Here is a 12,839-nt window from a genome sequence, read left to right as displayed (position 1 = left end):
GCAGACCCTTGAACATATCTCCCTTTTTTCTTTGCAACTTAGTTTTTTGGCTGCCTCCTTTATTATGCCACTATGCAATGACACATATCTTTGTTAACCCCTTTGGTGGTTGCATTACTTGCATACTTATGTAAAATGCTTGCATATTGTGTACCATGGTATTAAAAATACTTATGTATATGTTGTTATGTATGTTATATATGTTATATATCATTGATTACAATATTTAAGTAAACTTATATTTGGATTCAAGACAAATTAATGTTACTTATGTCCTTACATACACTTACTGTTTCTAGGTGTCACAGGTTACTGCCATGGCTACACTAACCTGATGATTTTTATAATGAAATAATTTCAGATCACAATTAGAAAAATTTTCTTTCTAATACCAGGACTCTAATTCAAATTATTTCACTGCAGCTCCAGTATCTTACTGCTTACTTTTCTTACATAAAACAAACCCAAATGTTCTCTAGGAATATCTGATCAAAAACAGGCTGATGAAGTCTCGAAGGCCAGAGCTGAATAGGATGATCCTCATTCAGAGGATCCTGATTTCGATTATAGCATCAGGTGAACTCAGGGTTTGCACTTATATTCAAGGCCCAACTCCCTTGGTATGCCTCTGGCTACTCCATCTACACTCTGGCATTTTCAGTAGGGAAGCCCAGAGATGAAGGGCTAACTCACACTCAGTCTCTGCACCGACTCTCAGTAGGAAGCACAAGTGGCTCAAGACACTGCAGACTTAAACCCAAAACTCCTCCTGAAGACCACCCATTCTCGTCCCAAATTGGCAACTGATTTCCATTGTGGTTTTTGGTAGCTATTTGAATCAAGATCCTTTATTAAATCCAATCATTTCAGTGTCATTGTTGGCAATCAAGTTTGAGACAATTAGCACTGCCCCAAGATTTCTGCAATTATTATTTTGGATTTAAGTGTGCTTTGTTTTCTTATCCAAATTTTATGAAAGAGAGTCTAGTAAACCACAGTGTCATCTGGAAAGACACAAAACTCAAACTTAAAATCTAAACAAAGAAAAAATATTATTATTTTGTTAAATTCTCCAATTGTTTAATCACAGACATTCTAATCATATTAAATACCATTTTTATCTAATTTTGGTGAATATCTTCACTAATACTCAGCTCAAAATGTCCTGAAAATCACACATTATTGACATTTACACTGAAAAAAGCTGTACAACATTGTGAACAAAATATTAAAACCAATTGAAGACAGACAGTCAAGAAAACCCCAGGAAGACAATTACACCTTTTGTAAGAATCTTAAGCTTTGATTCTTGGAAACATTGCAAATGCATTTTTCTTATTTTCAGTACACTCTGAGAATATCCAGGCTAGCTAGTAATTATTCAAGAGAAGGCTTTTGTATTTCATTTCCAATTTCTTCAAGGCCATTATGTCATCAATGTTCCAATTCACAACTTTACCAAATCTTGTAGCCTTTCCAAAAGCTTGTGAACTATGGGCTTGTGAGCATTATCATTAAAAATCAAATGACTATGGAACTAACAATGAATTTCCTCCTCCAGGTTTTATCCTGATGTCTGCTAAAAAGAAGGAATGTCTGCCACAGGGAAAAATAATAACCCCTCTCTTAAGTATATTCTGATTTATTTCTGTCCTTTCTTTCTACATTATTTTGGCCAATTACAAGTTCTGACATGAAGTTAGGAAAGCTAGCTTAGTAAATTAGACTGATATGATATATACACACAGATATGATACAATCCAAAGAGTCTCTCATTAAAAATGGAATGTGATACTGCATAAACAATAATAATAGTAATGCAAGGCAAGTTGCATTACTGATCTGAGGTGAAATATTTTGTGAAAAAAGCCCAAACCAACACAAGTTTCCATGAGGAAATTTACAAAAATCTTTGGTGTAATAAGTAGAAATTAATATAAGTAATCTCAAGTGGTCTTTGGACCAACTGAAAAAATGTTCAACTTAATAAGTCACCACAAAGGTTGCTTTTGACCTATAAGTGTAGATGATATTTTTGGCAAATAACTAGAACGATTCTTCCAAAAAAAAATGTATAAATACAAATGGCTCATAGAAACTATAGACTTCCTATGGGATTGCTTTTGGGCTCAGAAGAAGTACTGATGGATTAAAACATATGACACAGGTAGAATTGGAATTTTAAGAATTTAAGAGTGTCCTCACTACTTAGATAATTTGACAGGGGATGACTATGAAAGATAAAGAAAGAAAAACTGAGCAAGTGTACTAGTAGTTCTTAGCATATTCTCCCAGTGAGATGTGGTTGATAATTTTCCTGAGCAGATTTTGTATCTTTTGAGTTGATTATTTTAAAACCATTTATATTTAGAATCAGCTGAGATCTCTGGAAGTGGAAGGGTCTTTGCTGAAGGTCAAAAATGAAATTTACACTCACCCAGAGTTGCCAGTTAAAGAAATTCCAAGACAATAGACTTTGGACACCATAGCAAGCATAGTAAACTGTAAGAACCTTTATGTATTTGCAAGATTCTCCTATTCAAAGAGACATGCAAATATTCACAGCATAAGAAAACTTTGGTAAAATATCCACTGTCAATTCTGCTTGAATTAACATAGAATGCATGCATATGTGTAGACAATACGAGGTGAATGGGCAGTCATTTACACCTGGCTTTACAAAAATTACAAATGGGAATGTCCATTTCATGAGAAATTATACAATTTCATAAATATGATTTTCTTAAAAATTAAATGAAAATATATGTTTTGAAAATTTCTATTCAACTATTTAAAAAAAATGTTTTCACTCAAATAAAACACATCAGCAGAGTTTTAATATTTTAAGTTAGTGACTTGTATTTCGTAATTTTATTTTGCAACATGTTATGTAAAACAAATACATTTAACAAGAAAAATGTATCCTGTAATGAAAATTCGTTAAATTTCATTGTAGTAAGGTTGAAATAGATAACAAAAATGTTTTGATTTTAAATATGATTGTATATATACATACACATATGTATCTATGTATAATTCATTACATAAGTTAGCATTCCAACTGCCATGACATGACCTGTTCCAGTAAAGTAATGTTCTAGTGGAGACTTTTTCATTAATTCCAGTATAAACCATTGTTCAAAAAGAAATAGTTTTAGATGTACTTTCAGAGGTACTTCTTTTATCTGCATTAGCTGGAAAAGGAAATGATTTTCCAGATACTGTCTTTGACTGTAGTTTTTCTTTCTACTTTGAAGCCTGTTAAGAGAGGAAGACTGAATTTCTCTATGCTTATAACGGTGACTTGGACCAAAAACTAGAAATGGAGACCAAAGAACTTCTTTAGATTTTTCTGATCAACACAGCTGTTACTAGAGATAATACTTCCTTCAAACATTTCAAAAAAACAGTGAAAAAAGAATTTTACAATATGATTTTAATATTACAGAAACAGCTGCCTTTATAAACTCCCTATAAGTAGGCTGGAGACAATAAAAAAAATTTGTCCAATATTTATTCTGCAATTTTATGCATTTTTTTTTTTTTAATTGGGAAAAGAAACAATGGTGATGCACAAATGTGGAAATAAATTTTTACAAGTAAATGAAAAACATTAACATTATACTCCTACTATGCCAAACTCCACTATTCTTAGACTAAGGGTGAATGGAGAGTTTCCACATTAATTTTATAGAATTGGTAGAGTTGTTTATGAGCTCTGCATCTCAAGCTCAGATCACCAAACCTTCTCACATATTACTAGGAAGATTTTTAAAAATAAGCTTTTTGTATAAGAATTCATGTCAGGAAGTCTGATTTGTCAAATATTTTTTTCTATATCTGTCTTACTTCCACTTTCCACTTCCAGAACTCTGTTAGATGTTTTGATTTGGAAATGCAAGTGCTCCACAGGTAAGTTGTTGACCTGTGTTCACTGTGCTCTTATGCTACACTGTGTTACCCATGACATATCACAATCTGCCCTTTACCTGAACCCAAGTCATATATCATAATGAGCTGAATGGCCAGTGCTACCTATGGAGAAGTACAGGAACAAAAGTAGTACAGCAACATTTCTTTAAAGAGAAAGACAACTTTTATATTTGAAGTGAATTACTTTCATCTATTTATTTGCATGTATTTCTAAGACTTTACTGTGACAGCAGATAAATGATTAGAAAATAGCAATGTTGCACACAAAGTAGCATTTGGATAGTCCATGGATCAGAAGATACATAAATTTGGAATACTAGGTTCACCATGTAAAAACATTCCAGCCTTTAGACTGAGAGATAGGAGACAGAGGTTTTTTTATCTGATATGTGTTAGCATATGAATTATTATAATAATAAACAATCTAAATAATGTTATTTGGGGGTCTAGTACAGTAACTTACCTAGCCAAAGAAAAAGTATGAAAAAGATTTTCATAATGAATATTTAGAGTGTTTTGATTTTTGCATGTTTTTGAAACATCTCAATAAAATTTTTTGGTTTTTTTCGGTAATTGATACATGCCAACTTTGAGGATCAAACTCTAGTCAAATGTTCAATTTTGTCCTTTATAAAAATTTCCATTGATATTATTGCAAGATGCCATGAATGAGTGGTTTAGAGGCCACTCAAAGAATCACTTTTGACGGTATTAGCAGAAAGTGATTTTAATAGAAATTTATAAAAGCGCGACTTAGCAGAGTTCAGTGGCAAGGTTCACTCTATCACTTACTACACAGATGAAGCATACAAAGGAAAAGAGCATGGGAAACTGAGAAGTCCTTGGCTAGTGTAAACACTACTTAGCAACAGCTAAAACATCAGTGTGTTATCAACATTATTCTCATACTAAATCCAAAACACAGCACTATACCAGCTATTAGCAAGAAAATTAACTCTATCCCAGCCGAAGCTAGGGTATCGTGTTAGAACTGATTTGGGATGATTTATACAGAGGCAGAGAATGAAAAGGTTAAGGGAGACCCTCCCGCTGAGTCATGAGGTTCAGAGAAGACCCGGCTGGATCTAATCTTAGTCTCAGACTTGGGCAATGGTTTATGTCTGATACAAAAAGGGTAAGGAGACCCTCCTGTTGAGTCAGGAGGTTCAGAGTAGACCCGGCTGGACCTACCCCTAGTCCCAGACTTGGTCAACGGTATATGTCTAAAAATTATGTGTTTAGCAGCAGCCTAAGGTTCATTCACAACCTTAAGTTAGATCATAAGATTTTAGCATACTGTATTTGCTAACGGGTACTTCCATCAATACACACACACACAGACAGAGGCAAAGATGGATAAACATACAAAGATATAACTGTTAAAAATCCCCCTCAAGTTCAGTGAAATACTCACATAAAATGTCTTGTCATTTCTCAACGGGCGAAGGGTTGATCTTCGAGGAGTGTTGCAGCCCAGGTCCCTTGCCAGCTGGTGACGGTCCTCCAAATATCGCAAATTCGAGAGTTTGCAAACTCTGAGGAGCGTTCCACTCAGAGGGAGATGCTGGTTGCAACCCACTGTGGTCCAGGAGAGCTCAAAGGGTCTCACTTAGGACCACCATTTATAGGTGCGCAAGATGATTGACTTCAGTCATCTGTAAATTTCCATCCTGGCCATAGTCCAAGGCGGTAGTAACTAAAATTCTGAAGGTTTCAGTTTTGTTACAACTGAGCTACAACTCAGATAAAATGGTGCCTGGGCCAGGCAGTGGGAGTACGTTCCCAGCCTCAGCCATGCAGATTTTCTGATATGGTCAAGGAGCATTCAAGTGTCAGACTCAGTACACCGAGGCCGAGGTTTCATGGGAATTTCTGAGATCAACAAGCGGCCCAGGAGAAGGGGGAAGGGGATGCACCACCACACAAGAATTATTACAATGATTCTTTAGAACGTTCATTTTATCTTGAATGAACTTCTGAAACAGTTGATTATCTACAGCCTTGCTGATCATTTGACTTACTTTTTTGTTGAACATTTCCACATCTTTTTTTTTCCCCAGAAGGCTATCCTTTTCCTCTCACTCATTTTTTCCTGTTGACAGTTAAACTTGAGTCATATCCCTGCTTCCTGCCAGTGATTTCTTTGTGAAATCCTATAAAGTTTGGGTTAAACCAATGGGATTTGTGCTCCTAAATTAATTAGGCACCTGTTTGCTAGATACCAAATACTTTAGCCATAAGACTAAAATCTGCTTGGTTGCTACATTTCTGTAACTTTATTTGATAACACATAAAAGGATTATATGTGTTACCTGTGTTTAGATCTTAGAAATACACAAAGGCATATGCGTTATAAATAAATACATATACTAGAAAATGAATAACATAAAGGAAATTATTTGGCTTCTAGCTATCATGAACATTACAAACTATATATAGCTTTACTATGTCCATGTTTCAAGATACTTCTCTGTGGCATGCAGTGAGAAGTCTAGCCAAGATTTTTGACATAAAACATGATTCTTACTGTCACTTTACTTAATGTCCACTTTAATGAATCAAGATCTAATTGTTCCTAACAAGACTCCCTGTGAACATTCAGCCTTTTGCACCATGTCTTGATACCCTGCAGCTGGCTGATATCTTTAAATATCAAAGATTGAAGGATTTCTCTGGATATGGTCATGTCAGGGATAGCTGCCTCTATGTGGCATATAAGATATTTATTTCTTTCAATAATGACCTAAAAATGGAAGAAAACTATATTTTCTGTCATTTCATTGTTTTTTAGCAAATATGTCTGCTTTATATCATCTAATTATATCAGCACATGTGGTAAACTGTAAATGTCACAGGCTGTTTTCTCACATATAACCTTTTTCTATTATCATTTAGGTTTTCTGTTGGTCAGTTAGGAAAACACTTGGTTCAAACATTTCTATAGGAAAGAAATTAGTTTGATTTCTTTTAGGCACAGGAAATGTTGAATCCAACTGTGTTACAGCCTAAGTACATATTCTGAGTTTGGACCTACTAGATTGAAGAAGGATGGAGAGGTGGGTAAAGATGAAAGTAGCTGCCCTGGTGCAATTTTTAGAGACAGATTTGTAAACCTTTCTCCTTCTGCTGGCAATCTGACACCTTTTTTTTCAGATAACAAAATATTGATTTCTGGAAGTGATGAGTAAGTGGCTGCTCCATGCATACAGATCAACACATGAGCAGTGGGTCCAGGCAGCAATTGATTTTCGTATCAGCAGTGGAGGTAATGTATCCTACATGTGTTAGATTTGCTGCACATGAGTTGAAACCTACTTGTAATGATGGTCTCTGTGAAAAAAAAACATGAACAACCACTTTCAGGGAAGATCCTGACATACGGATCTCACACTCAGGCAACTGCTTTCAAGAGCTGCTGAGGTAGAAACCAAGCTGCAGACAGAATCAGAATTTAAGACCCACTCTGTCTGCAGAACTTATACATATGTCAGGATATTAATATACTGATACAGTGTTGTGGTTTAACCCAGCAGGCAGATAAACACCACACAGCCATTTGCTCACTCCCTGCAGTGGGATGGGGGAGAGACTCAGAAAAAAGGTAAAACTCACGGGTTGAGATAAAGACAATTTAGTAGGACAGAAAACGAAGGGAAAATAATGATAATGATAAAAGAATATACAAAACAAGTGATGCACAATGGAATTGCTCACCACCCACTGACTGATCCCAGCCAGTTCCCGAGCAGCGGACCGCCCCCTCGGCCAACCTCCCCAGTTTTTTTTTGTGTTCAGCATGGCGCCATATGGTATGGAATATCCCTTTGGCCAGTTTGGGTCATCTGTCCTGGCTGTGTCCCCTCCCACCTTCTTGTGCACCTCCAGCCTCCTTGCTGGCGGAGCAGTATGAGAAGCTGAAAAGTCCTTGACTTAGTGTAAGCTCTGCTCAACAACAACTAAAACATCAGTGTGTTATCAATATTATTCTCATCCTAAATCCAAAACACAGCACTATACCAGCTACTAAGAAGAAAATTAACCCTATCTCAGCTGAAACCAGGACATACAGTCATGAAAGTCCAAGCAGGTTTAGAAAGAGAGTTTATTGGTCGACTAAATTACTGGAAATGTACTGTAGAGACTGCCATAAATTACATATTCATTGTTTTGCAGTGGGAGTAAACAATACTTTCATCTGGTCGGAAGGACTACTTGGAGATAGATAAAGGTGAATAGGATTTTGACATAACAAAGACTGGTTGGCCTCTTTGAGGAAAGGAAGCACAAAGACATCAGGAAATTTTCTTGATTGACATCTTTCTGTGAAGGATAGAAGGAAAAGGAAATGAGGCTCCTATGAGTTGAGGTTTTATATGCATACTTTTGAGACTTTTATCAAAGTTAGTAATCAATATTTGTTATGAAAATGGTCTTTGCTATGTGAATATTTTTTCCACTGACATAGCATAAATATATGTAGTCCAAACAATGTTTACAACAATTTCAAATTTAAAAGCCAAAGAAAAACTTTTGCTAATGGGCAAAGTGGATGCTATCTGGATATATATATAGTATATTCTTCCAGAATCATCACTGAATGAGCAGCACACAAAAAATATATTCATAAATCTCTTCTTTACTCTTGTACTTTGCAAGCGTTGTTTCTGCATTTTTTAATAATAGCTTGTATTTATACAACACCTATCGACCCTTTGAAGATGAAGACTTCTAGTGCAGCCATGTAGTTGGGAGTGAACATTATGATGCACTGAAAGTTACAAAATGTTTCCATCATAAAGAACTATTCCACTTGTTCTTTGTATATCTTGGCTGAAATTCGGAACTCTTTAAGCTGTTCTTAATACCGATTTCCTTAGGAAGCTGGGTTCCTTATCTCCTGATTTATCCCACATCAGTTCTCTTTTTGCTTTCCTAATCCTGGGGAAATAGAGATAAATTCTATAGAACTACAAGCTCTGTGAACTCTTGATGCACTAGGAGGTTAATGTCATTTAGCTATTTACTTCACTGGTAAATCTGTGGCCTCAAATAAATGTATTTAATAATTGTATTATAAAATCCCTTTTCCAAAGTGTAGTCCTTTGCACATGAAGTGTACATGAAGAAAAGCTACCATCAAGAATTATAATCTAATTTGAAATGTGCTCTTTGAATATAGCAGACAGGAAGGAAAGAGGGCAGATGACAGTGACTGTGTAGTACTAGCATTTAACTATATTGATTAGCTATGTATAAAATTTAATTGGTTTGAATAATTTGAAAACAGTTTTCATATTTATAAATAAATAACATCATAAACCCAGCTCAGCTTGCTTTATTATTAGAAGTTGGTAACTTTTATGTGAGCATTGCAGTGGAAGGAGCACAGGTCAAGATACAAGAATGCTTGGTGTAGGCAAACCTAGTTCTGACAGGTCATTTCATATATCAGGGTCTTCAGGAAAAAACCCTTAGAAATGGATGATAACAAAGAACATCTACTGAAATACAATTTCTGGCTAAAGGTTACACTTACAAATTGCTGATTTACCTGTTGTAATGATAGTCACTTTTTGCAACTAGGGAAGGTAGAACAGAACAAAAGGTTTGCACACAATGCCTCCTGCCCACCTATGCTCTTCCAGGTGGGTATGCCATCTCCAAGTCAGCTCAGCTGACTAGTCTTTCTGAGTAGCAGCCAACTCTGTTAAGGCCTTATAGGTTGGTAAGAAGATCTATCATTTCAGAGATCTGATTCAGCACTATGCTGACCCTCCTTTGCCTAACCACATTCTGCAGCATCCAGAGATTTCTCAGTTCTTGGTAAATCTCCAAGGCAAGGACATACCTTCCCACACTTTTCATGTACCTCTTAAAGGAGTATGAACACGATTGGAAGCATGTATAAATACAGCCTTATCACAGTGATCGAGCGGAGATCCAAAGCAATTCTGCAACACTTCATATTGAATTTACATTTGAATATACTTGCAGTGTTACTGCTGCAGGACTAGTACCTAATCCTGAGTGTGCATGTTTATGGAGAGAAGATCTGGCTGCTTACATGTGTTTATATCACAGATTTATAGGTTTTACATTCATCTTATAAACTTTCCATTGTTTCCCTCAAAATTCTTTGATATGCCTTTTCATTTTGGTTGATTTAACCTAATAGTGAACTTAAAATAAATCCACCATGGAAAAAGCAGATACAAAATTTGACACTCTAAAAGTTATAGTTACAAAAATAACAGTGATATGATATTAGCCTGAGAAAGATCAAAACTATGAGGTAAGTATTTCATGGCTATGTTCTGAATCAGAAAAAAAAGCATGAATATTTTAGTATTCTGATCATTTCTCATTTACTTGTTTTGTGGTATATATAATGATTATTGTTTTCTCCTCACACTTAGAAGTAATGTTAAATATTGACTATGGAATATTTCCAAAGGCAGAAAGGAAAAGAGCTGTATCTGATAAATGCAAACTTCAGGTGAGATCCACAGAGGCTAACTCAACATTCTCATCCGAGTAATGACCCAGGAGAGTTGGGGTTAGACCTCTGTGCTCCACACATAATCATTGAGAACCATCAGTTGCTTCCAAAGTGCAATCCAAAAAGATGAATATACTGTGAAAGGGCTGACCTAGCATTAATCAATAGGAAAGGCCAAGTGCAGAGCTATCTATATCAATACTGTTGATTCCAATTTTGGAACTTAAAGGTTGGCTTCTTTGAAAGCTTGTGGCACTTTCAAGATGAATACGCTCATCCCTTTGGAGCATACAGCTGAAGTAATTCTCTGCAAGTGCATACACTGAGAGGACTTACGTATGGTTTCCAGAAGGTATCACTTCTGTAGTACTCAGCTGTCATTTAATGAAGACTTAGTTATAGGCCTGTCTCAGTTTGAAAGGAACCAACCCATTTTTCTAGAGTGTTCCCTAAATAACAGGTTATCAAGTAACTATTGAGAGTTCATTTATCATGGAGACAGAAGGGAAATATCTAGATAGAGGCAGAAATCTGTTAAAAAATAAAAAAAGGACAGACCTGAGCTCTGGATTTGAATTTTTTTATTTAGTCAGTGTTTCTTTCTGGATTTGAATTTTTTTATTTTAGTCAGCGTTTTATTGGAAAACATGAGACTGTCCAAGGAAGGAGAAATGCTGGTATAAATCACTTTGAGTTGAAAAAAGCAAGAGACCAGACCTCCCCATTTCCTGAGTGATTACCATAATCCAGACTGTAATACAGAAGTCAGCTCTTCTCCTGGCAGGCTTGTTCTTACTCCCCACAATCTCTTTGAACACAGCTGAAGCTCTGCTTTATACTGGGCTTAGTAGTGTTGGTTTATGTTACAGAGAGCTCAGTGTTTCTGCATATAGACAGGGACATGGAATAAGATGAAAACAATACAATTTTAACCACTGGAACATAGATTTTCTTTATTACCTTGGATTTAGAGCCCTAAAACTTGGCTATCTCCCAGGTTAGGCTAATAGTAATGTCTCAGAGATGTCTCCCTTAAATCCTAGAGATCTAAATAGTGAGATCAGCTGTTTGTATGCTGACTGATACACCAGAGGGTTATGCTGCCATTCAGGAGGACCTAGACAGGCTGGAAAAATGGACCAACAGGAACTTCATGAAATTCAACAAAGGGAAAAGTAAAATCCTACATCTGGGAAGGAATAACCCCATGCACTAGTACACATGGGGGGATGACTGCCTGGAAAGCAGCTTTGTAGAGAAGAAATTGAGGTCCTGGTGGACAACAAGTTGACCTTGAGCCAGCAACATTTCCTTGCAACAAAGAAGGCTGACAGCCTCCTGGGCTGTTGCTAGCAGGGTGAGGAGGGTGATGCTTCCCCTCTGCTCAGTCCTGGTGAGACACACCTGGAGTGCTATGCCACTTCTGGACTCCCAAGAACAAGAAAGATATGGACTTACTGGAGTGCATCCTGTGAAGGGCCACAAGGATGATTGAAGGACTGGAGTAGAGAGGCTGAGAGAGGTGGGACTATTCAGCCTGGAGAAGAGATGGCTCAAGGGCGTTCTTACCCATGTGTATAATCACCTGATGAGGGGACTGAAGATGTGGTAGGCAGACTTTTCTCAGTAGTGCACACTGACAGGAGAGACAATGAGCACAAACTAAAAAATAGGAAGTTCAATCTGAATACAATAAAATACTTGTTTATTGTGAGCGTGGTAAAACACTGGCACAGGTTGCCCAGAGCAGTTGTGTAGTCTCCATCTGTGGAGATATTCAAAACCTGACTGAACATGGTCTGGGGCAACCTGCTCTAGCTGACCCTGCTTGAGCAGGCAGGTTGGACTAGGTGATCTCAGGAGGTCACTTCCAACACAAATGATTCTGTGATTCTGTGATTCCAAAGTTATTTTGTAATTCTACTGCCTCTTCCATTAACTGAATATTTTACAACTATCAGTAATTTAGTATATCAGCACTGATTTCTGAAGATGTAAAAACTGAGGCTTTTAAAATAACTTTCTGAAGAACATGCACCCACATATACCACAGCAGAGATTAAATTCACACATTTTAATTCATGGTACAGTGGCACTAACTAAACTCAGCTTCACAATGTCCATTTAGTGAGCAGTTTTGTAAAATCTTAATGTATTGCCTTAATAAAAATCAGAATAAAAAACTCTGAATTTGTTTTGTGCACAGTTATCTCTATCTGTTTAAATAAACTTTTTTTTTTACATTTCTTCCCAAATCCCAAAGTAGCAATTCCTTTTGATTTAAACAGACATCCATTAAATAGGAAGTAGTATGCATTATGGAACTGTTTTGTAGAGTTTATGTGGGAAAAAAGATAAATGGAATTCTTAGAAAATGAACTTTATTACTGTTTGGGATTCCAAGAGT

Source organism: Calonectris borealis, chromosome 2 (genome assembly GCF_964195595.1).
Source record: "Calonectris borealis chromosome 2, bCalBor7.hap1.2, whole genome shotgun sequence".
NCBI lineage: Eukaryota > Metazoa > Chordata > Aves > Procellariiformes > Procellariidae > Calonectris > Calonectris borealis.
The sequence above is the reverse complement of the archived record's forward strand: the minus strand, read 5'-3'. Positions refer to the sequence as shown.